At 44.3% G+C, this 24,902-nt stretch overlaps 1 protein-coding gene across 4 annotated transcripts in view; it reads left to right on the top strand.

Annotated features, from left to right (window-relative positions):
• LOC311440449 (uncharacterized protein C1orf21) overlaps window positions 1–24,902 on the top strand; it is a 105,675-nt gene that overhangs the window by 4,137 nt on the left and 76,636 nt on the right. Inside the window, exon 1 of one of the 4 annotated variants that reach the window (XM_084527404.1) lies at window positions 4,741–4,829. The exons of the other annotated variants lie outside the window; for them this stretch is intronic. The gene's annotated coding sequence lies outside the window, so the exon portion shown is untranslated. Of the gene's footprint in view, window positions 1–4,740; window positions 4,830–24,902 lie in introns of those variants that run through there. 4 annotated transcript variants of the gene reach the window in all.

The raw sequence follows: 24,902 nt of genomic DNA, 5'->3' as shown, positions 1-24,902 counted from the left end.
AGTTGCCTTTTAAATCCCCAATTTCTGTGTGTAGCAGGCAAGTGGGGTCTTTGGACTGTGAACCAACCTATGGTAACTGCTTTTGTCGTGGTGGTCCAGGCATCTGCGTGGGTTATAGTGGTAATGGCAGTTAGGTTTGGTTTATTATAAGAGGCCCTCCAGCAGTTCGTTCATTTGTGTTTTATTATTCTGGCAGTTCCTGAGATCCTGTTGTTGAAAGTGGGTCAAACTTCCACTTTTTAAACCAAACAGAAAGTGTTTGTCTTGTCACTTTATACTGCTGTTGCACCCTCAAGCCGGTGAATTTAGGATTGAAGTGGGTGGCATTTCAGTTTACTGGTTTACGGATGGGATAATAGTAGAGAGTGACCTGACAAACACTTTCTGTTTGTTTTAAAAATAGAGACTCTTACATAGTGATGCTCTATGAAACAACTGGGCATGCACATGGTTAAGATCTCCACAACAGAGCATTAATCCAGCAGCATCGCCTGCATGGCTGTCTGCCGTAGCGTGCCTCTAAGGGAGGTAGCTGTGGAGTGAAGAGATGCCAGTGCCAAACGGCTTCACTGGAATATTGGGCAGCCTCTGGACAGGGCTCTTCTAAACTAGTTGAGCTCTTAAAGTGGCCTCTGTTTTTCTTCTATCTCTGTATCTTTAAGAGGAAGCTGTAGATGTGATCTTTTTCCAAAACCGATGAGTAAAAAGCAAGTTTGCTTGAAATGCGTGTTTAATAGGAAGAGCGTGGCAGGATCTATATATACAGGTGGGCATTTTCCCAGCAGGGTGTGTTGGGTGGTTAGGGCCATAGCTATGTTGCCGCTAACCAAAATTCTAGCTCTGAGCATGTCTATAAATACCATCGCCTCACCCCTTGGACTCCGTGAAACGATATTTAGCTGGAACCCAGTCATACGTCAGAACATAAAAGGACCTTGGTCATCGTGTGCTTTTATAACAAACAAGGAAAAATGTATCCAAGTTGCCCAATATGTGCATTGTCCGCACAAAGACAGCTTTTTATTCGGTGAAGGGGAGGCACTTACCTTTTAAACTTTTCTCCTTTGTATTTGTATCTCATCTCTTTCCAAGTTTTTATTAATAAAAGCACGACAACTTTAATGTAATTATGCATATTTGACAAACAGATCTCTATGTTTTCGACTCATGGCTAATTAGATTTGTGGAGCCTGTGCAGTTCAGGATGTTGGGTGGGCAGATTGTTTTAGCAGGAAGGCAGAGCTGGGAGCAAGTTATTATTCTTGCCTTTCTTACGGTGGCGCAGCACTTCCCGTGACCTTGGCAGGTTTCTCGATGGCATGCTGGTGTTGATGCCCAGATCCTGGGGAAAAGGGGCTGAAGTTGGCCTATGTGGAGTACAGTACATTTGCCCAGTACGTTTCTCTGAACGGTTAAATAAAGTTCTAAGTATTTGCACGTCTTTACTTGGAGCAGTCAGAGAAAAGAACCGCTTGGTAAAAGCAAGCCAAGGCTGCCTTTTTAAGGCTGGGAGTGGGCTGTAAGCCCATTTCATCTTTCACTTTGAGGGATGACTAAGATGTTTCTCTCTTCCGGCGATACCCAGCTTGGGCCCTGCTGCTTCATTTTGCCAACGGGCCTCCTCATCTCAGCCACGCCGTTGTGTGGAGGCAGCTGACACACAGTCAGCGTGGTGAGGGTCTCTCTGTGGGGCTGGATGTGTGTGGTGAAGCTGCCTGCAGCGGCTGTGTGCCCGCTGGAGCCGGTGCGAGTGGTGCTTGAAGGTGCGCTTGTGATGCTGACGGACGGGGGGCTGCTCTTTGCCTTCCAGGGCAGTTGCGCTCGTTATGTATGCACGTGGCAGCTGTGGTCTGGTGGATGCCCGGAGGCTCAGCTTTCTCTCCTGAGCTTTTATTTTTGCGCAAATCTGAAATAGCAGAACTGGAGCCACTGAATAAGCCAGGGGAGCAGATATGGCTGCTCTCCCCTCCACCTACTGCAGAAACGCACAGAGGAGCAACTGGTATGAGTATTTCGGGGGTGAAAGAAAAGGCAGCCGGTCTAATGTTGTCTCTGTTATTTTTTCCATTCAGGGTTCTTATGAAGATAGTTTTTCCTTATGATAAATGTTTTTAATTACTCCCTAGTTGTCAGGTATGGTGCCCTATCATTTAAAAGTGGCTGGCCTGTACTACCCAAACGAAAATCAAAACTTCCCAGTGAACAAGCTTCTGAAATAATTTCTGTCGGGTTTTCTCTGTTTAAACAAACAAACAAAACAAACAAACAAAAAACACGTAACCTTTCTACTTTGGTTGCATCATATGAGTATCTTTGAGGTTGAAACTTCCCTGATGCTTGTGGGAGAGGGAGAATTTATTTCTTTTGTCTCAAATGCTGTAGTGGTGGATGCTAATTAAAATCCAAACAAACTGGGTTGAGGGGGTAGTCTTCCTTTGCCCTCACAATGAAAATCATTTCTTTGGAAGAGCTGTGAGAATTATGCCTGCAGGCGTTCATATAGAGATAAATTAGCCCCTGGCTGCCCCAAATCTTGCTGTTTCAGTTGGCAGAAATCTGCCAGGAAGGCTTTTTGAAATGGCAGCAGCCTGTCTGCGTGTTGTGGAGCAGATTGTGTACCGGGGACCACGGCACAGCCCTGAGCAAGGACGTCAGCAGCGGCTGGCGTCCCCAGCACAAACAGCCAGACTCCGTCAGCCTGACAGAGCGGAGAGGAGTGGCGCAACCCTAATGGACACATCCTGATGGCTGTCAGCTGAGAGCATGGGGTTTGTTTGTTGTTCTCCCCCAACGACAGGAGCTGACTCTGAGGTGGATTTTCCTATGGCTAGCGTTCTGCATCTCTGATGTTTTGGCAAGAGTGAGAGTGTTTCCTAAAGAGAGGAAAAAAAAAAAAAAAAAAAAGGAATAAGAGGCCTCAGACTTAGTAACAGCATTTAGGAGAACAACAAATGCTCGGCCTTGTCGAGCAGTGTTTCATTGTGCATTTAGTTGGGCATCTTTACCAGCATAATGGAAAATTACGTGCTTGATGCTTCACTGAGTTGCGATGGGATTTGGAGGATGTAATTTCTCTAAGACTTCTAAAATCCCAAGCTTCGTGGTGCAGTTTTTATTTGCATTTATGTTTCTGTGCTAGTCTCCGAGCCTTTTTTCTTCCGCAAGAGATGGCTGGGTGCTATCAGGGAAAGAGCTTAAAGAAGAATGGATAGAGAGCAAACAAGTCAGAGCTTCCTAGCAGGTGAGCGGGGACTGGGGCGGGCTTGGTTTGGCCTGAGGGAGCAGTCTGGGGCAGGAACCATTTGAGCGGCGGGCTGCAGGGAGGGCTGCGCGCCGTGTCCCGCTCTGTGGCGTTGGTGGCACCGCAGTCCCTTCTCTGCCTGGAGCCCAGGGATCAGGCCAATGTCCCGGTGATGGTGTTGGCCTGTGCTTCTTGCCATGCTTCTGCTGTGAGCCAGTGCCTTAAGAGAACCTCGTGAGGTGAACGGCTTCCCAGAAAGTTGTTAGGAGCTTAATGCTGCAATGTAACGAGGTTTGCGAGTCACCTGTGGCACAAGAGTGCTGACGGCTTCTTTTCAGTTATTAGTTTTCGTACAGCCTGTTTTGGCCATTAGGATTGGTTGGCTATGCAAAGTGGCTCCATAAAATGCAAATTATTAGCTTCTATGTGGGTCAGAAAGCATTGCATACTTAGCGTAACTCTTGTAGTTAAACGGCCTCCTTTGTTAACCAAATGATTTAAGCACCGGCTGACTCTCAGCAGTGTCAAAAACATACAGTAATTCTGACTGAGTGTAAATAAAGCATTTCAGCTTGGAGTGATGACTGCAGGACTGGCTTGAAAGCTATTTTCGGGCCAAAGGCACAGCCCAGAGCAGGGGGACGGCCGCGGCTCCGCTCCTGGAGTGGCGTCAGGCTGGAGGATGACTCAGTCAGCCCTGCAGCTTCCTTGTTGCTCCAGAAAGGTGGCGATTTATTGCAGTCTGTGTCAGCACTAAGCAGCCGCCCGCCCGGTGCTGATTCAGCTCCCAAAGCTGGGTAAGGCTGCGCACCCGGTCTCTGCCCATCGCGGCCTTCCCAGCTCCCTTCCCTCCCATGCCGAGGGTGCCGAGGTTGAAGCAAGAGCAAACGTGGCCAGATCATCACAGAGTGCCCTTGCTGCTGGGTGGGAAGCGCGTCCAGACCCAGCCAGGCCCTTCCTTTGTAGGCAGAACAGGTTGGGCAGCAGCAGGGCACCGGGGGAGACGCAAAGCAGAAGGTGGAGCTTGCTGAGGACGTTCACTACGTGCTGCAGTTTGAGGGCTCGTGTTTTTTGGGGTTTTATGTTGGCTTGCAGTAGCCAACCTAAAGGAGGAGGAATTTCTTAGCTCCTGGTGTTATCTGATGATTAGTTGGAGTGAGGCAGTTAGTTGTATTGCTATCTTTCTCCTCCTGCCTTCCCCCTCCAAAGACAGGTACAACACTGCCAGTCCTTATGCCTGGCTGTGAAATACAGCACCTGGTGTTGGGTATAGGGGCGATATTGTGCATATCAAGGGTAAGGATTGTGCTGGAGGACAGCATCATAACGGGCACATCTCATCCTCTCACTTCCACCCTGGGGAAAGCACATAAAGAACCCACTTGCTGTTTCTTGCCATTGCAGCCCTTTTCTTTTAGAGGAAGGCAAAGACTGGAATAACTGTTGTGTTCTTGTATTTTTTTCCTGAAACAAATCTCTTGTTGGTTTTTCTTGCTTTCAGCGTGTGCTTGGAAAAGGCGCGTTTGAGTGGTGCCAGTGGTGGTCAGTGTTGCCCACTTTCCGAGACGTGACCTTTCGCAAGGAGGCGGTACGTTTTTTGTGTGGCAGGGCTAGGGCTGAAGGTCACGGGCGGATTAGCCGTGCCGAGGAAGCTATCCAAGACCATATCTGCTGCAGGTTTTCTGAGCGTGTGAGATGAGTTCTGCTTTTGATCTTGGTTGTGACTCTGAATATCCTGAGGAATAAAGACACATGTAAGGAAGGAGGTGGCCCTGAAGACTCTTTGTTTTTCCTTTAATGGTTCCTACCAGGTGAATTGCAGTGTCAGAGAAGCTGGCAGTCAACAGCAACGAGCAGATCAGTGACCTCTGTGCTTTCCCAGGCATCTTCTCTTTGCTCTGACAATGCTGAGGGTGCCTGGGTATGAAAAAGTCACCTGTGAGCTTCATGGTGTGCTGCTCTGTGCCAGGACCGCCAGAGCAGCGTGGGTATCGGAGAACGCTGGGTGAGCTGAGGCACGCTGCCTGTGGGAACGCCAGCCTGGCCTCAGATCCAAGGAGCCACCAGCACCCTGCTGTAGCATCAGACTGCCTGACTGGTTTTGTAACTCCATTTGAATGCCGAGGAGGAGATGTAAAACAGGAGGCAGGGGTTACTTTTGCCCGTGAGGTAGCGTGTGCCTCCTGGCGCTAGGGGTTGTGGGCTGGATTATCCGCCTCTGTCTCCTCATTGCCTCCCAGGGATCAGCCAGCACGTCTGGTAGGTTTGGCTGGTCACCGGAGATACTCTGGGACAAAGTTTAATACTGGTTAAAATTAGAGTGCTGTTTTTGGTGTACTTACCTGGCAATGTCACCCCCCTGGTGCTGCGTGCAGCTGCCTTTAACGATTCGCCTGGGTTTTATCCCATTTGCTACTTGGTCACAGATCTGTTCCAGAAAGGCTTGGATGAAATGAGTGCCCGCAAAGAAAGTGTTAGAGAATGTTGGGAAGAAATATAAAGGAGAACAAGCATGCACCAGAAAATCAGTTTAAAAGTATGCAGTAAGGAGGCAGAAATGGGCACGCTTACAGACACAGCCGGAGGGGTGGTGTGGTAGCAAGTGGTGCTGCAGGCTGGGAGCTGAGGAACTTTGCCAGAGCTGCTGTGCTCGGGGCCCTCTGGGTGCCTGTGTGGTGCCCAGCATGGTAGGACTCTGCCCTGGTTTGTGCCTTGAGGATGTCAGAAGAACAAAAACAGGTCCCTTTGCCTAGTGTGGAGACATTTCTTTTTCTAAATGGAGTGAGCTGTGGATTATATTTCTAGATCCCATGATGAGCTTGAACCTCAGTATCTTAATTCAGTTCTCCTAACAGATTTGCTTTCCAAATACTATTCCTAAGTCCAGTTATGAAGAGCATTTTCTGTTCCTGCCGTGACCAACGTTGATGCTCCTGACGCTGCCCCGGGGCTGGGGTAGCTGCTGCTGTTTCCTGAGGGCTCCTGGAGCTGTGCTCTGCAGGGCAAAGGCAGTGCTGGGAGGGTTAATGCTGCTGCTAACTGTAACCGAGAAAATCTGACTCATTGGTCATGGAAGACAGGAGTACAATCAAATATTGTGGCTAGATTGATTTGTTTACATATAGTGAAATTATGTAAATATCAATGCAGATTAGGTTTAGGCCTTTTGTTTGCTTGCATTCAGTACCCTGGAGCCAAAACCCGGTGCTGCTGAAGTCACGGAGAATTTTACTACTGAGCTTAGTAAGTATGGGATTTAGCTTCTGAGCAGTTAGAGATACAATAGTTTTTAATACTGTTAAGTGCTTTAGAAGAAGGATTTTTGGTGTTTTTTTTTTTGTTGTTTTGTTTTGTTTTTGTTGCTACTACTGTGAAAGCCATAACTGCAGGCATGTGAAAGGACATCTGAAAGGTTGGTTTATCTTCATTTTTGGGGTAGGAGCAGAGCCTGGGCCTGTTGTTTCTGGGTTGTCATCATCAGGAGTCAGTATCAATGAGCAGAGAAATGGTGTGGAGAGGGGGAACTCTGCAATTGTGCATAAACATGTTAAAGAAGGAGGTGACAAGGTGGACATCTGGAGATGAAATGTGAAGAGCTAAACAGCTGATGGCACAAGGCTGGAAATGTGGAAAGGAGAAGATGATAAAAGGCTTCCTTTTCTGTTCTTTATACAGTGTGTAGTGTGAATAAAACTTTTCTGAGTGAGAGGCTCAGAACCAGAAGAGTTTTCGGTAGGTTGTGATGGCAGGATGCTGGCTTTCACGTTACTTCTCCTTGTCAAAGTGGCAATGCAAGAAACGAGCCTGCCAAAACGACGAGGACAGAGGCTGTTCCCAGGTGGTGGGCTGCAGCCAAGGGCAGTGGTGTCACGTCCTGAAGCTGGGTCATGGGCGATCACCTCCTGCTGCATATCTGTATCCATATGTCCCCAGCTGAGCTTATGGGAGAACAATGATTCTGGAAAGCTCAGGATCATAGTGAAAGGTTGCTGTTAACTTTTTTTTTTTTTTTTTTTTTTTTTTTTTAAAAAAAAAAAAAAAAGAAGGTTTATTTATGTGGCACAGGTAAGACCAGAGGTCTGGAAAGGTGAAGCCTTCTTTTGCCTGTGCTGTTCTGCTTGTACTTTGGTTTCATGTATGTGAGATAATATAAAAATGCAAACTACCTGTACAGAGCACAGGGTGGTTGAGGAGTAAAAGCTCAGAGAAATTGCAGGGTATTTCCCCTGTCCGTAACCAGAAGAAACTGCTCAGTTGTGTTGTGGGGTGTGGAGGGGGTGTTACTTGTCTCTCATTTTTTACAGGGTTTTCTAGTCTTCCTCTCGGATGGGTACTAAAAGAAGTGCTTGCATGTCTTCATTCTCCAAAGGGATGATGGATTATCATCCGATAAGGAGTTGAATGTCCAATTTAAAGGGTGAATTTTGAGCACGGTGAGAGTGCTCTGACTCCCTGCATGTTGTTCAGTGACTGTGGCATATGAATGCATGCTTGTGTAAAAGCTCTTTCTTGTGTTTATACACTCAATGGTTTATTTTGGTAACAAACTTATTTTTAGATTCTCTTAAGCCAGCAGAAAAATGAGCCTGTGGAGTTGGTCATTTTTGTTTAAGATTGCACTTCCTCCCCCAGAAGTCTTCATAAAACACTTTTCCCCAAGTTTTCTGCCTCCCTACCTTATGAAATCAGGATATAGTTGTTGTGTCTTTTTTTCTGCATTTAAACTTTTACCATAAACTTGCACCGTATTCTTCAGTTCTCCATCAGACTCTTTTCCCTTAGCTGAGGACAGCATGCAGGGACAGAAGTGATCAGCCAGCAGCACTTCAAGCACCCAAGTTTGTAATGCCCAGCCAGCTGAAATGCCTCTGTTCTGCAGATGAGTAAGGGCACCACAGGCGGTTACTGCATTTCATCTTTCGGTGTCTCCTCATAAGCTGTAATTGCTACTAGGCCTGGCTGAGGTTTTATTTCAGTTTATATGACAAAAATGTACGTAGGATTTGCAGATTTGGGGTTGTGCCTTTGTATTGGGTGCGTGGTTGAACAGCATTAGGGCTGTGCTGTTTCTTCTCTGTGTTTTTCTGTTTTTCAAGCAAGTTCACATCAACTTTTTTTTTTTTAGTGAGTTAATGCTTTGTAAGCTAAGTAAATGTCTTTTTATTAATTCAGTGTGGATACGAGCAAAAATACAGAACAAAAGACAAATGCAAACATTTAAGAAAATAACTATACTAAAGGTTCTTCTTACAAGAATTGTTCTTAAGTGAATTGATAACACTCATTTTCTGTATGTGTGTGTCTGTGTGTGGACACATATATATTTTTTGCATCTCAGAAACTATCCCATATTGTTTGGTAGTGATACACCATGGTATTTGACTGGGTATAGAAGGCAGCAGTGGAGGGCCATCTGTTGTGCACCACTTAGTAGATGCAGGCTGGTGGCTGTAGGCTCCCATCTGCGGCTTCCAGCCATCTCACTGCTCACCCGGTGCCGCGGGACTGTGCGGGTAAGAAGACTTGCACAAAGCATCGATTGCTGCAATACCAATTTCTCTCTTACTTTACTTAGTCATGGTATCCGCTGACGCAAAAGAAATTCCATACTCTGTGCAGGCATGAAAGCAGTGATAATATAAATGCGTGCACTTCTGAAAAATAACGCTAAGGAAAGGCACGTGTCCCTGCATAAGGTATATGTGGTAACTGGAAGTGTATTTACAACACGTGTAACTTCGTTTATTGTAGCTTTTAAATACCCAGCAGGAGGCACGACAATGCAGAAGGACAGGCTGCGGAACCGGCCCGCTGCCCAGACAAACAGCCAGCGTCCCCAGGCTTCCCGGAGGTCAACGGTGGCGGCCGGCGGAGCCACGGCCTGGGGTTCCAGCTTTGGTGCCCTCTGCATCTTGTGCGATAGCTAGCCATGTACGTGCAGTTGGGTTGGATCACAATGGTTACTGTGATATATGTCTGTAAGGAATGGTGTACAAGTAAAGATTTTTGGAGAAACAGATCAATAAAGTGCAAATAGAGCACGGCAGCGCTACACACCCAGACCATGGAAGCAGTGCAAACCAGGCTTTGCATTTGTTCCTCTGTTGGCTCCTTTTGTTTTGCCATGTGTGCCAAAGACTTCCTTTCCCTTAACTCACTCTTCCCCCCTTCAAATTTGTTAATTGGCCTTTAGTGAAAAGATGTTGCTGCTGAAGGCTTCAGAAGTGAAAGCCAATCTAAACATTCAAGCATTGCGTATAGTTATGCAGCACTTTGGGTGATCTTAAGAAGTGTGAAGTAGCTACAGCAGCAGATCTGCCTGAGCATCTTGTGTGGGTTGGGTTTTTGGAAACCTGTCTGAGTTGTGTTTTTGGTGTCAGCAGCTGCACAGCTCTTGGTGGCTATCCACTTTCATTTCTCCTTTGCCAGCTTTGGGGGGGAGCAAACTCGAGGCAGAATGAACAGATAAGTGGGGGCTGAAATGAATATTTAAGCACTTCTAGATTTATTTCACTGACAGATAAACTCACTGCTTGATTTCTGCGGGAGGAGTGTTTGCCAAAGCCTTGCCAAATGCTCCAAAAAAGGAGCTGCAGAATGTTCAACACAAACCCCACAGCATTTGATGAGAGTTTATTCGGTTGTTTCAGTAGTGACTCATCTCCAGAATGATCCATCCGTTTCCCTCTTTGCATGTATATGTGGGAAAAGAAATCTGGCAAAGGTCTTGGAGCCACCTACGAAATCCAACGTCCTCCTTCAATTATTACTTAAAGCAACTGAGCATCTTAAGCCTTTGGGCAATTTTGCAAGTTGTACTGGCAAAAGGTGTTTACAGTCAAACCTTGTTCACTTTCATGCAGTGTATCCTATATTTTTAAGAGCGTGGGGGACAGAACAGAGGAAGAAACAGTATGCATGGCTTTCTTTTTCTGTTCTCATTCAGCCACTAATTTTTCTGCCTGTGGACAGGATTGGTTTTGAAGCTGTGGTTGTTAGGACATCACTTTTTCCTTTCTGTGCATCACGGCTTTGGCTATCTGACCTGAAAATTAAAGCTCAGCAGTCAGTGTGTGTGTTACTATGCTTCCTGACACGGCTGTTCAGAAAGCCAAGCGCTCTGTCTGAATCCTTCTCCTGCCTCCACTCCTCTGAAGGCAGCAGCGAGCACAAAAACAGGAAATGGGGATGATAAAGTGTGGGATCATGGAAGTGCTGAGCTAGGGCTGCCAGAAGGAAACAGCTTTCTGGTGGCAGTGGGGATGAACTGACTGCAAAAACTTAGGAAAAGTGAATTTTTTTTTTTCCTTTTTTTTTTTTTTTTTTCCCCTGTGACTTCTTTTACAGTTCTGTAAGGCTGTGTAGTGGAAAGGATTCCTGTTGTCTTGAAAGGATGCTGGTGCTGGCATGTTAGTGAATGCTTAGGCAGTGTATGTGGACTGCATTAGCTAAAGGACTTGGTAATGCCTTGTCTGCATGCAAAAGAAAGTGATGATTGGGATGGAGGTTTCTTAAGAGCAGAGTGGACTTGGATCCTGTATATTTTACTTCTACATGCAGGAGCTACTACTTTTGCCTTCAGCCTTGTTTTTTCCTGTTTTTCATTCCCCAGATATTTTGCAAATTGATTTTTGCCCTAATGTTCTTCCCCCCCTGGAATTGCTAGGAAACCAGTAGAGCATCATATGGCAAAACATACTGCAGGCCGGGAAGGCACGTTATGGCTTTTCTGCCCTGCCGGAGCTGCAGACCTGCCCCGAGGGTCTGGTGGGGCTGGCTGCATCCATCACCCCTCACACCTGGGCCCCGATCCTGCTCGTGGCGGCCAGCACAGATGCGCTTTTGGCACTTCGATGTGGCACTGACGTTTCTCTCCTCAAGAAGAGTGTGATGCCACGGAGGAGTGGTGTCCGTCGGCTCTTCATCTGGAATTGGTTGAGTCTGCTCAGCAGCACCACCGTTAATGAGTTTTGAGGGCAGGAGGGAGTCTTGCAAGATGCATTTTTTTTCCATTTCTGTCCAGGCTCAGTGAGTACCAGCGATTGGGCTCAGACAGTGCAGTAGTTTTACAAGCTTGTTCCAAGCAAGGAGAGACCTATTCTGAGGCACGGACGCTTGCATCTCAAAGTCCTCAAAGTTCAGAGCTTGCAATGGAGCAATGGGCAGCGTGCTCCTGAGGACAGCGGTTTTTAAGCAAAAGACTTTGAAAGAAAACTGCTCTGTGTGTACCTGTTCTGCCTTTCAATGTTGGCCTGGTCCTGTGCAGAAGATTTCCTGGAGGTCTGCATGGTGGTACGGGCAGGGCTTACTTTCCAAGCAACATGGAAGAAATGGGGTGAAGCGTTGTATTTGACTACAGTTCGTCATGTATCAAAGAAAATATGTCCTGACTAAGAATAGTTTTCTAAGAAAAGGAAATGAACTGTCAGGAATTATAGTAAACATTTGGGAAGCTTTGAAATTATTTATTAGGAGCAGCATATCCTCTGGGTTTGCAAAAAGGCTCTGCTTTTAGCAGGAGAAAGTTATGTTTACATTAAGATCAATGTGATTCAATGGTAACTAACTGATTACAAGGATCTTTCCTTAATAAAAGAGCTGCCAGTGAAAATGCAGAAGATTAGGATTGCCTCATGGAGGATTTACATTACCTGAATTTAAATAAGTGTATCCTCCTTCTTGCAGAAGGTGCAAGTAATAATTTGTGCCATGCCCCGCCACCAGCAGTGGAGCAGATTGCCTGAGCAGTTGGAGGCAGATTTGGTGCTTTCCTTTCTGGCCCCAGGTGTGCTTTTCCTGGCCAGGAGAGCAGAACAGTGCACCCCTTCTGCTCATCCACTTGTGGACATAGAGAAAAGCTCCAAAGCCAGTCTTCCCCAGATGTCAGTGGAAGTTATGCTTTGGAGAAGAATTAGGTCATTGTTACTTTTTTCCCTCTCTCTTTGCTTTTTCCTCCACAAAGAACGTTCATTGTTTATGAGCAGGTCCTTTTCTCTCTGTCAGCTGGTGTGTGTTTTTTGTTCTGAGGGACTTAAAATCTTTTTTTTTTTTTTTTCCCTATGTTATTTACAAGGGACTTAGGAAAATGTATAGAGATGCCTGCCCAGTGCTTTTTGTGAAGTTTATAATGCAAATAAAATAGCGATGGAGTAAAAAGCCACCTGTGAGAAGATATTGTTAAGAAACAAGTTGTTTTGGAGAAAAGTTAAGCAATACTTTATTTGATTTTGTTTTGCTTTTCTTTGCTTCTTTGGCATCCAAATCAGCATTGAAAAATACCTGCCAGCTGTAATTATCTTACTGGAAGCTTAATTCAAGGTCTAATTTTACTGGAAGCCTGAAGGACAGGAGGAGGCCAGAGCTGGAGAATGGCGTCTTACGTTGACTGATGGCTGTGTCAGACGTACTTAAGGTAAACTTAATAAAATAAACACGCAGTGCTGCTTCTGGCCCAAAGTGGGCAAACTGCACGGAAGGACTCACAGCAAGTCGTCAGTTTTTGTGTCTGGCCCAAAAGCCTTTGCTAGTGGTTTTGATTATTTATCTCTGACCCAAACCTCCTGGCGTACCTGTAACTGACTGTTCACTTGATAGCGACTGAAGTGTGTTTAAGTGCTTTAGCTGAAGAGAAAATCAGGACTGTTTTGAGCCCAAATGATAAGGAGATTGAAAGTAATAAATTGCTTTAAGTGCTAGCCTTCCATAGTGGGGCTCAGGTTCACTGTTTCCTATTATTCAAAACTCACTATCCTGCCAGTATTTCTCCATTAGGAACCTCCTGAAGCACTTCCAGCATCTCCAGACGGCTCTGTTAACACCTTCATTGTCCGTGTTTTCTCTTAAGAAAGAAAGAAAGGAGAGAGAGTGAAAAGAGCAAATTTTCTGAGTGAGTAAACCCAAAGGGCAGAGAAGCGTTTCATTTCGTCCAAATTCTTGACTTGCTTCCATGGCTGGGCTATCACAGATGTGCAGGCACAAAGAGGAAGCTTGTGATGAGCCCGGTGAGTTCTGCCTGATGGCTTCGTGTCAAGCCAAAAAAATGTGGTGATTTATCTCCATGCCTTAGAGGAAGCATCTCTTCCTTGTTCTTCCAATTGTACATTTAGGGAAACGACCAGAATCATATCAACAAAATTCTTCCCCCTGGATTCAGATCCCCAAATCTTTTGGGTAGCCTTCATCAAGAGTTCACATGGCATGTATGCCTTTCTGGTTTTGCTATCTATTGCAAAAGCATGTGAGGAGTTGTAGTGCAATTCTGATAATCGCAAAATATTTCTGTAAGTAAACAGATTGTAATAAATTGATGTTTCAGATTTGCTTTGTGTGAAGTGTTTACGCAGCAGAAGCAGGAGCAGTTAGCAATGCATTCTAATAGTTCAGGCAAAAATGTTTGGAAACAACACAGTGGGAGATTATTCCTGTGTTTTCAGGGGAAAAAAACAGCCATCCAGTGTGCACTGGGCTGTACAGTGATAGCACTGCGCACAACTTTGGTTTTGAAGCTTGCCGTGAGTGTGAAGAGGATGAATAGGCTACGTGGGGAAGGGGACTCTTTTCTCCCTTGCCTGCTTTTAATTTAGGAAAAAAAAAAATCTCTCTTTACCTGAGAATTGAATAAATAATAACTTAAAATGACTTCAAAAGTTATTATAAGCCACTGTGTTTATCTGCTCTGCCTGGTTAGGCAAATCAGCAGAATCTATTTGGGGAAGGAGCCAGGGAGGGTATCTGAGCCTCACTTTTATTAGAGTCTCGGAATTAGAGGTTGCGGCACATCCCCTCCAGCATGTTTCATGCAATTTGATATTTACATACTGAAAACCTGTCTGGACTCTCACCAGTAGCGTTTATGGTGTGCAGTGTCTATCACCGCGTGTCTGCCTGTGTCAGTTTGTGCATAGAGGATTTATTCTGATCTTTTTTCATCTCCCTCACTGTTCATTGCCTCTCCCCTTGGCCCCACAAAGGTGCTTGTGCTGGGATCCAGCATCGTGAGCAGCAGCTTTGCCTCTTATGGCAGGGTGTCTCCAGCTCTGCAGGCATGCTGCACAGAGCTTGGGCTGCTGGGTCAGGGTTTATACACCCATCTTCTGAGCCCAGAGTAATTCATTGTGTGCTGGGACTGAAGCTCGGTCTATTTTAATCTGGAACCTGCTGCACTTATAGGCCTGGTGCAGTTACAGGTTGTTGTCAGCATGCCTGGATGCAAAATGGGATGTGTAGTGCTCTCCATCTTCTGGAAAACAGCCCCAGTGCCTGCTATGAGCAGTGTTTTGTAAGGACTGGATGATAGCAATAGTAATGTTTATTGTTAAGCTTTATTTTCATTTATTTATTTTTAGTTTTCTGGTGGGTTCAACCAAAGCAAAATGATTTTTAATAGGAATTTTAACTTGTCTTCTGTTTGACTTTGTGCTAATGTTTGTCTTCTATCTTACACTTAAACACAGGCTTTTTGGAGGAGGCTGCTCTTGCTCTGTTTGCAGTGTCCAGCACAGTGGGAATCTTTTCCATGCTACTCCTACGTACTACAGATACTTAAGTAATAATGAAATTGCAGGCAGCTATCTCTCCTCTCCTGCCCACACTGCTTTAAACCATTCAGCCCGTTCTTTTGCCTGTCTCATTTGAAACCCTGTGATTTGTGACTAGAATTGTACTGAGCTTGTCAGAGCTTTCTGCTGCCTGTTTGGTAACAAGCAGCAGTGTTTACTTACGTGCTGGTAAATCCTGTGTATTAAACAGCAGCAGAAGCTGTTTCTGTGTTCTGAGGGCTTCAAGAAAACTTGAACAACAAACAATTTTCCCCTTTTCTAAACACTGAAATATTTACTTCTAGTCTTAATCTTGCAGAGACATTCCTCACAGAACATGTGTTTAAGAAAGAGGTGAATACAAGATCTGTAGGCAAGGGATTGGGAAGTCAAATCCCAGTTTGGAAGGTAGATGTATTTATTCTCTGTGTTCACACTGTTTACAACAGATTACAGCATTTGGTTTTTGTCTGTCTGTTGCTTCTTCTGTAAGCACTTTGCATATTTAATTAACACTTCAACATTTGAATTATTCCACAAGAAATTCTTGCTTCCCACTATCATTTGCTTTTCTTCTGCTGTCATCTGAACCTCTTCCTTTAAGATACAAGAATTAAGCAAACACCAGAGGTCTTGTTTCTGTGGATGTTTGTGAATGCAGCTTTCACAGTATTAAAAGGCTGAAAACCGCAGCTGGTTTCTTAATAATCATACAGGTGCCTTGCCTGTCCTCCTGGGACTAAGCCCTGTGAAATGTGGTGTGTGAACCTGTGCATCCCTGTCGAGGCTCGAGAAAGCACTTGCTTAATTTCAGATATCATTGACCTGTCTGAAAGTGCTCTTCAGACAGCAGCCTGTAGTACTGCAAGGAAATCTCATATTGCCAGGGCATCTGAATTGCACAAGGTGCTGCTTTTTATGACTGGCTGAATGTGAAGGCTGCCAGCAAGGACTGTGTGTGTGTGTGGGGGGGTGTATAAGTAAGAGTCGCTCATCCCTTGCTTATAAATAAAATGTATGCACATGCGCATGGAAGGAGAGGGTGTTTATTTGTTTGATGGGATCGAAAGCCTACCAAAGCAGTAATAATTGGTTTATTGGCTATTTTTTTTCCATTTTTTTCCTTTGCTTGTGTTCAGGTTATTTTGCTCTGCTAAATTCTGCTACCTTTCTCTTCCCTCCTTGTTTCCCCGTTGTTGGGTGCTTTCCTTCTTTTCCCTATCCTGTGCTGCCTTTCCCAACAGCCTTGGCTGTGGTTTTCCTGATCCATGGCTTTGTAGTTGCTTCTGATAGGAAGAGGCAGACTGTAGAGATAAGGTTCTGTTTTCCTCATTTAGATACTGTAGCCTATGGTCATTTTGCATCACTGAATTCTGTACTTCTAGAAAACATATATAAATGCACTATTGACATTAATGATACGAGTGGTCTCCTAAATACCTTTGTGCGCTGTTTTTGTATTTCAATATTTCAAAAATGCTTAACCTTCATTTCAGAGGTCTGATGTTTCCCTAGCATTGAACTGAAGTGCATGGGAATATGCTCCCTGTAAATACTGAGGGACGCCCTGTTGTAACAGAAACTCAAGTGCTTGTTCAGGCAGATGTATTTTTTTTTTTTAACTTTAAAGAAGAGTTCATCTGAATGTTCTCCCAAGGGAATGCCACTTCAGTGAGCAAGTTGGTTGACTTGTAAGAATTAAAACATATCTATCAAAAAGGCAGCCCTGCAGGCTGTAATGCTAAGGGAGGATGCTGAAAAGGGTGTAAAGCTTTTAGGATTTTTTGAATAGGCATTCACTCATATAGGAAAGTTTGGACTAAGGCAGAAAACTAAGGTAATCCTTGATCAGGTAAATGAAAGTACAGTAATGGGTGCTTACATAGTCTAGACCATAGCTTGTTTTTCCTTTTTTTTTTTTTTTTTTAAAAGAAGTTTGAAAAAAAATGAAGGTGATTCTGTTTTGCTTTGCATTTCTTACAGTTTTCTTTGCCAAATAAACATTAAAGAAGCTATTAAATTGGTTAATCTTCATCGTTATTATCCAGTTTTCTGAATTTTGTAATCTTTGGTACTTCAAGACCTCCATTTTCAAGTTAGTCTGAGTCTTGTGCTTCTGTGAGCATTTGGGATGAGGAAATACTAAACCCCAGAATGATAAAATAAAATAAAAAAGTTAGGAATTCGGTAGCATTTCACTCCCTGCCTTTTTGTTCACCAAGCGCCATTACTGCTTGCAGCGAGCGCGCCGGGCTTGTGCATGGAATCCAAATGCGGCCGTTGCGGAGCCTGAATGGGCTCCTGCCCTGGCCCTTAAGATGGCTGCAGGAATTTCAGGACTCTTTCAATTTGCAATTTCAATTTGCCATTGCCTATGCAAAGCTTTTATTCTTTGGTCTCTCTTCCTGGTATGTTTGCTTTTCCTAACTTCAGTGCCTCTGGCTGTCTGGTTAGACTTTACAGCCGTTTGGGGGGTGATTTTTAATTTAATTTTATTTTTTCTGAAATACAAACTATTTTAGAAAGTGGATAATATGCTGAAAAATTCTTCTGTGCACCTCATATACAATTATACATGTTTGTGGGGGCAGGCTAGTGTCTTTGCAGATTCACAGCTCTGTCTCTGTGTTCTCTGAAATCATTATTTTCAGTAGAACTATTTTCTTACTAACTGCCTTGCTTATTATATTCCTGGTAATTGAAATAAGGGGAATCCTAAATTATGTTGTGCTTTCTGGCTCCTGTCCAGTTATTTATAAAGCATGGTGAATAAACTGTCCTGGAATGCCTGGTAGGTATCATTTTTGAAGATGCTATGTTAAACCGTGTTTTACTTAGTCTAACACCTCTAACTATTGCTCCTCACCTCTTTGCTCACCTTCAAGAATAGTTGGGATTTTACAAGCTGACCGGGACATGATACTTTCCCTGAAGAATTCCTACTACCAGCTGTTGCTTGGCAGAAAATCAGCTGCTCCTTAAAAATGAGATCTCCTATACAATGAAAAAAAGCAAGTTTTTCTTTACCCTCCTGTGCAATTGCTAATGAGTTAATTTGTATGAAAACATCACACTTCACATAGTGCCACTTTAAAGGATAAAGCCAGTGAACTAAGTTTTAAAATGCCATTTAAAAAAAAGTGATAAGCAAAAAGGTCTCCCATATACACAATCCTGTAAGAAAATCACTCATAGGAGAGCCAAATCCCTAAAGCTTTAAGCCTCTTTTTGATCCATGGGATTAGTGGAGATTTCCATTTTTGCATGGCAAATTTGGGGACTGTTAAGGCTGCCCAGAAGAACCATGTTTGGGTAGAAGCGATGTTACAGAGGGGTGTGCTGCTCCAACCCTGCTTGCTCCACACTGGTTTGCGTGAACTCTTGGTCTGAACATTGCTCTTGAACCTGAGCAGGGTCCTTTCGTTATTTAGTTGCCGAAGGAGATAAAAGCCCATCTGTTTGATGACCCAGGCTGTCACCTGCAAAGCGAGCTAAGCTTTGAAGCAGCTTCATTAACGTGGAGGATTTATGAGGCAGCATTTATAGGGGTCTGCGCTGGTCAAATGGGCAGGTGGCACTGCAGGAAAACATGTCTCGCATCACAAGTTGGATTGGAAGCTCCCTGATGAAGGCAATGTTTTTCTTCACCTTCAGTGAAATATTTACAATATTTCTGGCTGATGTAGTAGAAATCTCTCTAAGGGGAATCCTTAGGTCCTTACAGAGTTGCCCTCTTGCCCATGCTGTGTTAGAAGAGGGAAGGGGGTAGGCATGGGATTGGCTGTATAAGAAGCAGCACTAGAGCTGGCTTGTATCAAACCCATCTTTTTATGTTTTGATCAATTAAGGAAGTGAGATGACTTTTACATGGTATAACATTTTATGGGAAAAGTCTACCATGCTCTAACCCATGCTGAGCGTGGTTGGTCTCCGTGAGGCACCTTCCTACAAGGAGGCTTCGAGGAGGACCATTGGCTATGGTGGGAAAGGCTGCTGAAACCCCAAGAAGGGGATTTTCCTGTGCAAGGAAGAAAATCATGTGCAAAATAAGAAGCGATAAAGGATGGTGGTATTTAGAAGAATATCAGATAAGTATTCTGTAAGCTGACACTATCTGTGTGTATCTGCTGCCCAGGCTGACCTCTTGTGCTCCACTGAGGCAGGGCAGGCACAGGAGTTGGGGTTAGATTTATCTCATTGACTGCCAGCGGTGTTCTCAGCTGTACAGCCCCGAGTCGGTGGGACTGTTAGAAAGTAGTTGGTAGTGTACTTGGTGAAACAAGACAAGGTACACTGGTGGTTGTTAAAACCCAATTTTGTAATTAATCTGCTCCCAGTAGGCTGTTAACGTCTGAGCAGCTGCAGTTCCCCATCTGCAGGTAGGAGCCACGAAGGTCCTTGATGAATGCTGCTTTGCTAATGAGCGTCTTTCAGAAGGGCTGTCCCTGGTAGGGACCAGAGATGCTTGGCAAAGAAACTCAAGGTTGTGAAATATACAAGTGCTCTGTGACACACAGCTTAACCTGCAGCGAGAAGCCATGCGAATGCTTCCCTTCAGACTCCGCTCGTTCTGTTATTCTCTAAAGCAAAAGAACCAGATTCTGCTAAGCAGATAACAGCAACATTTAAAGTGGTGGTAAAAATAAACAGGCAAAAACTTGTAATGCCTTCTTCATGATTTCAAGTGGAACAGCTCTCCCACTGTTTGGCTTGAGGTAATTGCTTGGTGGTTTATTTTCTGCAGGGAACAGGGTAGATAATATTTATGAATGGCGTGGGCACATTTTTTTTTTAATCTATGTTTTTTCCACCCATTGTAATGTGAGGCTGTAACAGTAGAAGCCTACAATTATGTAAAGATATTAATAGTAACTGAAAATGTCTGTAAAATAGTTCTTTGCTATAAGTTTCTCAGCATGTATACTTTGTGCTCATCTCTTCTTTTAAACTCCTTAATAGTGTTCAGTGTGAAAAGTTCTGCTTTGCATAATGAGCATATCGTCAGTGCATAACAAATGCTTAGCTTTTAATGAAAAACTTTCCAAGCTAAAAATAGTGCTCTTTGTAGCAGATACCCAACTGATGCTCCTCGACAACTGTGTTTTAATTAAAACCTGTATTGTTATTAGTTGCAGCCAAAGATACTTGCCCTGTTGCAAGACATGTCTTGTCGCTTGAATCTGATACTCACACAGCCTGTTAAATATATTAACAATGCTTTATATGTTTAATTTGATGTTTGAAAACAGTGTTGCAAGCATAACCCGAGCAGGGTACAGCTATTTCTTTGCTTCTCATTGTGCATCTGGAATTTTGCTGTGATTTCCTTTCCTCTTAACCCCAAACATCAGAACAAAACTTGGCAGAGGCTGCTGGCTGTTGCCTGGCATCAAGAATTTACATAAATCCAAAGGCTTGGGTTGTTCCTATCAAAAATGAAGTGTCCCGGATTTACTGAAAATTTATCCTGAGTCACTTTGGATTAGACAGTTTGACACCTATTCACACATCCTGAGAGGAAAACTGCGGAATAGTAGAATAGGCTGCTTGCTTGAATTTCAAAGTGCCTTACAGTATTATTATTGAGAGTGGTCTCATTTGGATTAAAGTTTAATCAAGGTCACTTGAAGGCGAAGTTAAGGGTAATAAATACAAGTAGCTTTTTATAATCATAAGAAATCATTTTCAAGGTTGTTGCATTTTTTTCTTTATACAGAAATTAACAGAAAAGTGTTTTTAAAGCTTGCATCAGTGTTGAAATTCAGTCTTGCTGTTTGGGGATATTTCTTCCCAGCCTGGTTGAACTGGGAGAGTCTGGCACCACAAGAGGAGGAGGAAATGAGGTGAAGACAGGCGTTTTGAGGAGTCTCATTCTTGAAATACAAAGATGGGTTCTTGTGCCTTTGGAATGTTTTGTTTGGCTCTGTAAGAGATGCACGCACACACGGAGTTTCACGTCAGAGGGAAGGGTGTAGATGAGAACGCCAACACGTGCTGGTGTGCTGCACAAGCAGTGGTGTTTCCTTGCTGCATTGCTTTCACTGAGCATCTTCATCCACAATGTGATGCTTGTTTACAGGGAAAATGCCTACTAATAGGGCATCTCATGGAATGGGAAGCTTAGCTTCAGATAAACACTTAACGAATGGGTGGTGGAGAGGAGCTGCCTGGTAGCATAAGCTGCTGCAATTCTGTTGAGGAGTACAAAATTCTCCCCTCTTTGAAGGAATAAATTTGATGGTGCACATGGAGTTTCTCATGCTAAACATGAAGGATTCATCCAGCTGGGTTGCTCCAGCCTGTGGAGCTTGGGGAATAGCTCAGAGGTAGGCGCTGTGCATGGCAGCGAGGTGTTTTGGAGCTTTAATCAGGGTTTATACAACAGGCCAGAACAGTGTGCGGGAGCACTCATGCATGTTATTAAGGTGCATCATGACAGCTCTTCCAGATGTCTCACACCGACTGAAACTTGCTCCAAAACGGTGCTGTGCCTTGAAGAGTTCAGGAACTGTGAGATCTGAATGGCAGTGCATTGGGGTGAAGCCTTCCAGTGGTAAAACTGTCTGGCTGTTCATGTGTGTAAACAAAATGTGTGTGAGGATGATTATGAGATATAAGCCTGATCACTAAAAAATGTGTGTGTCTGTTACACCCCCCTCACTCTCTTCTTGCAATACAAATCAACACAGATGAATCTTTCCGCTGTTTTGATTCGTTGTTTTTTTTTTTCCCTTCGGTATACAGAACTTCCTGTGGGAAGTAACGAGGTGAAGGCAAGAAATAAAATATTATGGATTCGCCATGCCTTTGGGTATTATTTTCTGTCACGCTTTTGCAGCGTTTTGCTTGCTTAATCCCAACTGTACGTTGTCACTGAGCTGTCTGCGGTGGAGCCCGGGTTGCAGTTGTGCATTATTCCTTCTAATCTGGGTTACCTTGCGCTTGTCAAGATAAGTTTATTCCACCGTCAGCTTAATTGTCTGGCTTTTCTCTGGCACTTTGGGGTTTGTCACTTTCCTCCAGTCTTGATTAACTTGCATCGTTTGGTGCCACCCATTGTGTAGGACTCTTCCCTGGCTGCTCTCTTCTGGAGGTGTGATTTAGCTCTTGTCTCTGCGTAATAAAGGGCACTGATGGGGGTTTGGGCGGGTTTCTTCAGTACTGAATTTTTTTAGTACTTGGAGGGAGGTTAGTGGGGAGTAAATGAAGGAAGATGGGCTCTAGGAGCACTCAGCTCTCCTCAGGCTCTGGCTCTGATGCATCCATGGAGGACCCATTTCCTTCTGCTGGCATTACCAGAAACCTGCTGAGGGTAAATTTGCCCTCTTTTCACCATCACAGCAGGCTGGATGGCTTTTTAGGGTGCCTTCCAAGCTGCCTCTCCAGGCTCCTGTAGCATTGCCCCTCTGAGATACTGTCACTGCCTCTGGGACGTTCATGTAACAGTGATTTTTTTCTTCGCCTGGACAAAGACAGCAAATGCATTAACTCCAGTGACTGAAGCCACATTAAATCTTTTCAATTCGATATGTTTCTCTGGCTCTTTTGAAGAACTTTCATTAATTCTGATTTCAAACAGCTTGTAAGGCGGATTGAGCTGTAATTTTCAAGATCGTGTCTGAGCATTTCCCAGTCCTCCCTTTAGCTGACTTGGATGGAAAATTGAGTATTTTTGCCTGGTAAATTTTGAATAACTCAAAGATTGAATGTTCTTGCATACTCAAGGTCTGGAAAACAGCAGAGACAACCTATGCATCTTCAGTGCTGAGCCCAGATCATACTGCCTGTAATAGCCCCATTAGCTACCAGCTGCACAGCGGGTGAGAAGTTATTGGGGCAGTGAATTTATTTTTGTATGCTCAGTTTGGGATTTGTTCCTTTTGAACAAATGGGATTTGTTCCTTTTGAAAGCGAGGTTCCTGCCTGCAAGCTGCTGGTGTGTTTCGGAGTCCCTTGTCCGGGTTCCCAGATGTGTCGTCCCTTTTCATTGATATTCCACAGGGGTGTGTGGCCGCTTGCAGGGAATGCCAGCCGCAGGACTCAGGCCTCCCGGAAGAGGCGAGAGCCAGCACAAAAGTGCTGCATTTTAGCACGAGCTGAACATAAAAATTAGATTACCTGCACCCTTCCTCATGAAAAGGGCTGCTGTGCTCTGAAGTAATTAAAAAAAAAAAAAAAAAGTAGAAGATCCATTTTGTGGAAGGACATAGAAATGTCCTTCCATGAACCTGACTGTAGGCTTGCACAAAATCAGATCCTTTTTCTCTAACGAGGCACTTAAGTAACCTTAAATGAAGGTTAATGCTCCATTAGACTTTTATCAGTTATGTTAGAGATAGAAATGCTTTGGCCACAGGCATATTGATCTCCTATGTCAAATAATAGGAAAAATGGGTTACTTTTTACTAGTCCAGCTGCAAAAATGCATATTTGAATCAAGTAAACCCTTGTTTTATTGAGTCTCTCTTGGGGATCTGTGCGCACAGGTGGATTGTCCAAAGTGAATATGTTAAGTTAGCCTTAAACTCTGAGGAGAATCCACATCGCTCCTCGCATCCCATTTTAGTATAATGTTATCACCTGTTCTTTGAATTCAGATGTCTGTGTAAGATCCTTGTATTGCCTAAAAAGAGAAGAGAAGCCAAGCTGGTAGGGTTTCAGCTCCTGTTCTAGCAAGTACAGGCTAGCAAGCACCTGAGGAGTTGTTGTCCCTGTTGGGGTATCTTGGCAGTATTTATAGTTAGATCCCTGGTACTGGCTCAGAAATGCATTTCAGGGAGGTTGGGGCAGCTGTTGGCATTGGGTTAATGAAATCCAAGTGGCTGCTTTGTGTAAGAAGTTTGCAATGTATAAGTACACATAATGTTTGTATAATCCCTTTGCCCGTATACTTTCAATTTCTTTCACCCAGCTCAGTTGGGGGAATAACAGAGCTGCTTAGCATCTTCTGCACCTCTCTGACTGGCGTGGTGACGTTTCTCTCCTTCCCCTCTGCTTTCGGGTCTCTTCTGTCCCGGCAAGCTGTCAGCCTTTCCATTGCCTTGCCACATGCAGTTGCCGCTACGGGGGCCAGGGTGGCGTTGGTGACACAAAGCCTTCCGATTCCGGACCAGAATGGTGTACATTTCGGTACAACCTCTTACACAAACCTCTTACCTTGGCGGGGAGCAGGGGGGGTGTCCTTGATGAGGGGCACCCTTGATGGCCTTAGCAGCAGTCAGCGTTGCTGATAAGCTTACGCAAAGTTGAAGTTATCTTGTTTTATACTGAAAATACACACATGTAAATTGTATATTGCTCTAACCAAAGTTCTTTCACGTACTTAGATGATGTTCCAGTTTGGCCAGAGGTGCTGGCTGACAGGAAAGCTGCTTTTCCAGCAGCGTGTGTGTGTGGTTTCCAGCCAGGCGGCTCTGCTCGGACCATGCAGGTGCAGAGTCCCTGCCAGGAGCTGTGTGCAGTGATCCCGGGGCTGGCCGGTGTTACAGGGGAACTCTGATGGGAATGGGGATGGCCGTGTCGTAAATGGGAAAGCCTAATGTTTATTGCACGACAAAAGAACGTGGTAAGGGAGTGTCATTTTATGGTACAGTATTTATTAGGAAGGAAGCTGAAATGTCAAAGCAGAACATGGTAACCTTTTTTGGTTTTATGCTTTACAGCATATTTTTGAAGCCTGTACACTGAGGCTGCTTCCCTTTTAGCAAAGGGATGAAAAATAGATACCCTGTCAATTCCAGAGTTGATTTTTATCCATACAGCGTTAATCTTACAACCAGACGATGGTCTCTGGGAAGATGCTCCACACTTTGTTCAGTGGTGCTGATATCTTCTCATCCTGCTGTAGGATAAGGTGCAGCTGTGTGTTCACAGCAGCCCTTTGTGTGCGGAATGGCACCTCTCTCCAGGTCATCCTTCACCAAGCCTCAATGAAACAAATACTGTGTCCGTCCCTGCTCTTTTTTAGCCCTCGTGTTGATGTTCTGGATTTAGTCTTTCAAGTTTCAAAGATCTGAATTTCACTGTGATGAAGTAGGGTTTATTTATGAGCAGCCAGCACATGCTGGATGATTCACTGTACATGACAAAACAGTGGCTATTCTTTATATAATTTCATAATCATC

The sequence above is a fragment of the Aythya ferina genome, assembly GCF_964211825.1.
Source record: "Aythya ferina genome assembly, chromosome: 8".
NCBI lineage: Eukaryota > Metazoa > Chordata > Aves > Anseriformes > Anatidae > Aythya > Aythya ferina.
This window is presented reverse-complemented; position numbering and strand designations above follow the sequence as displayed.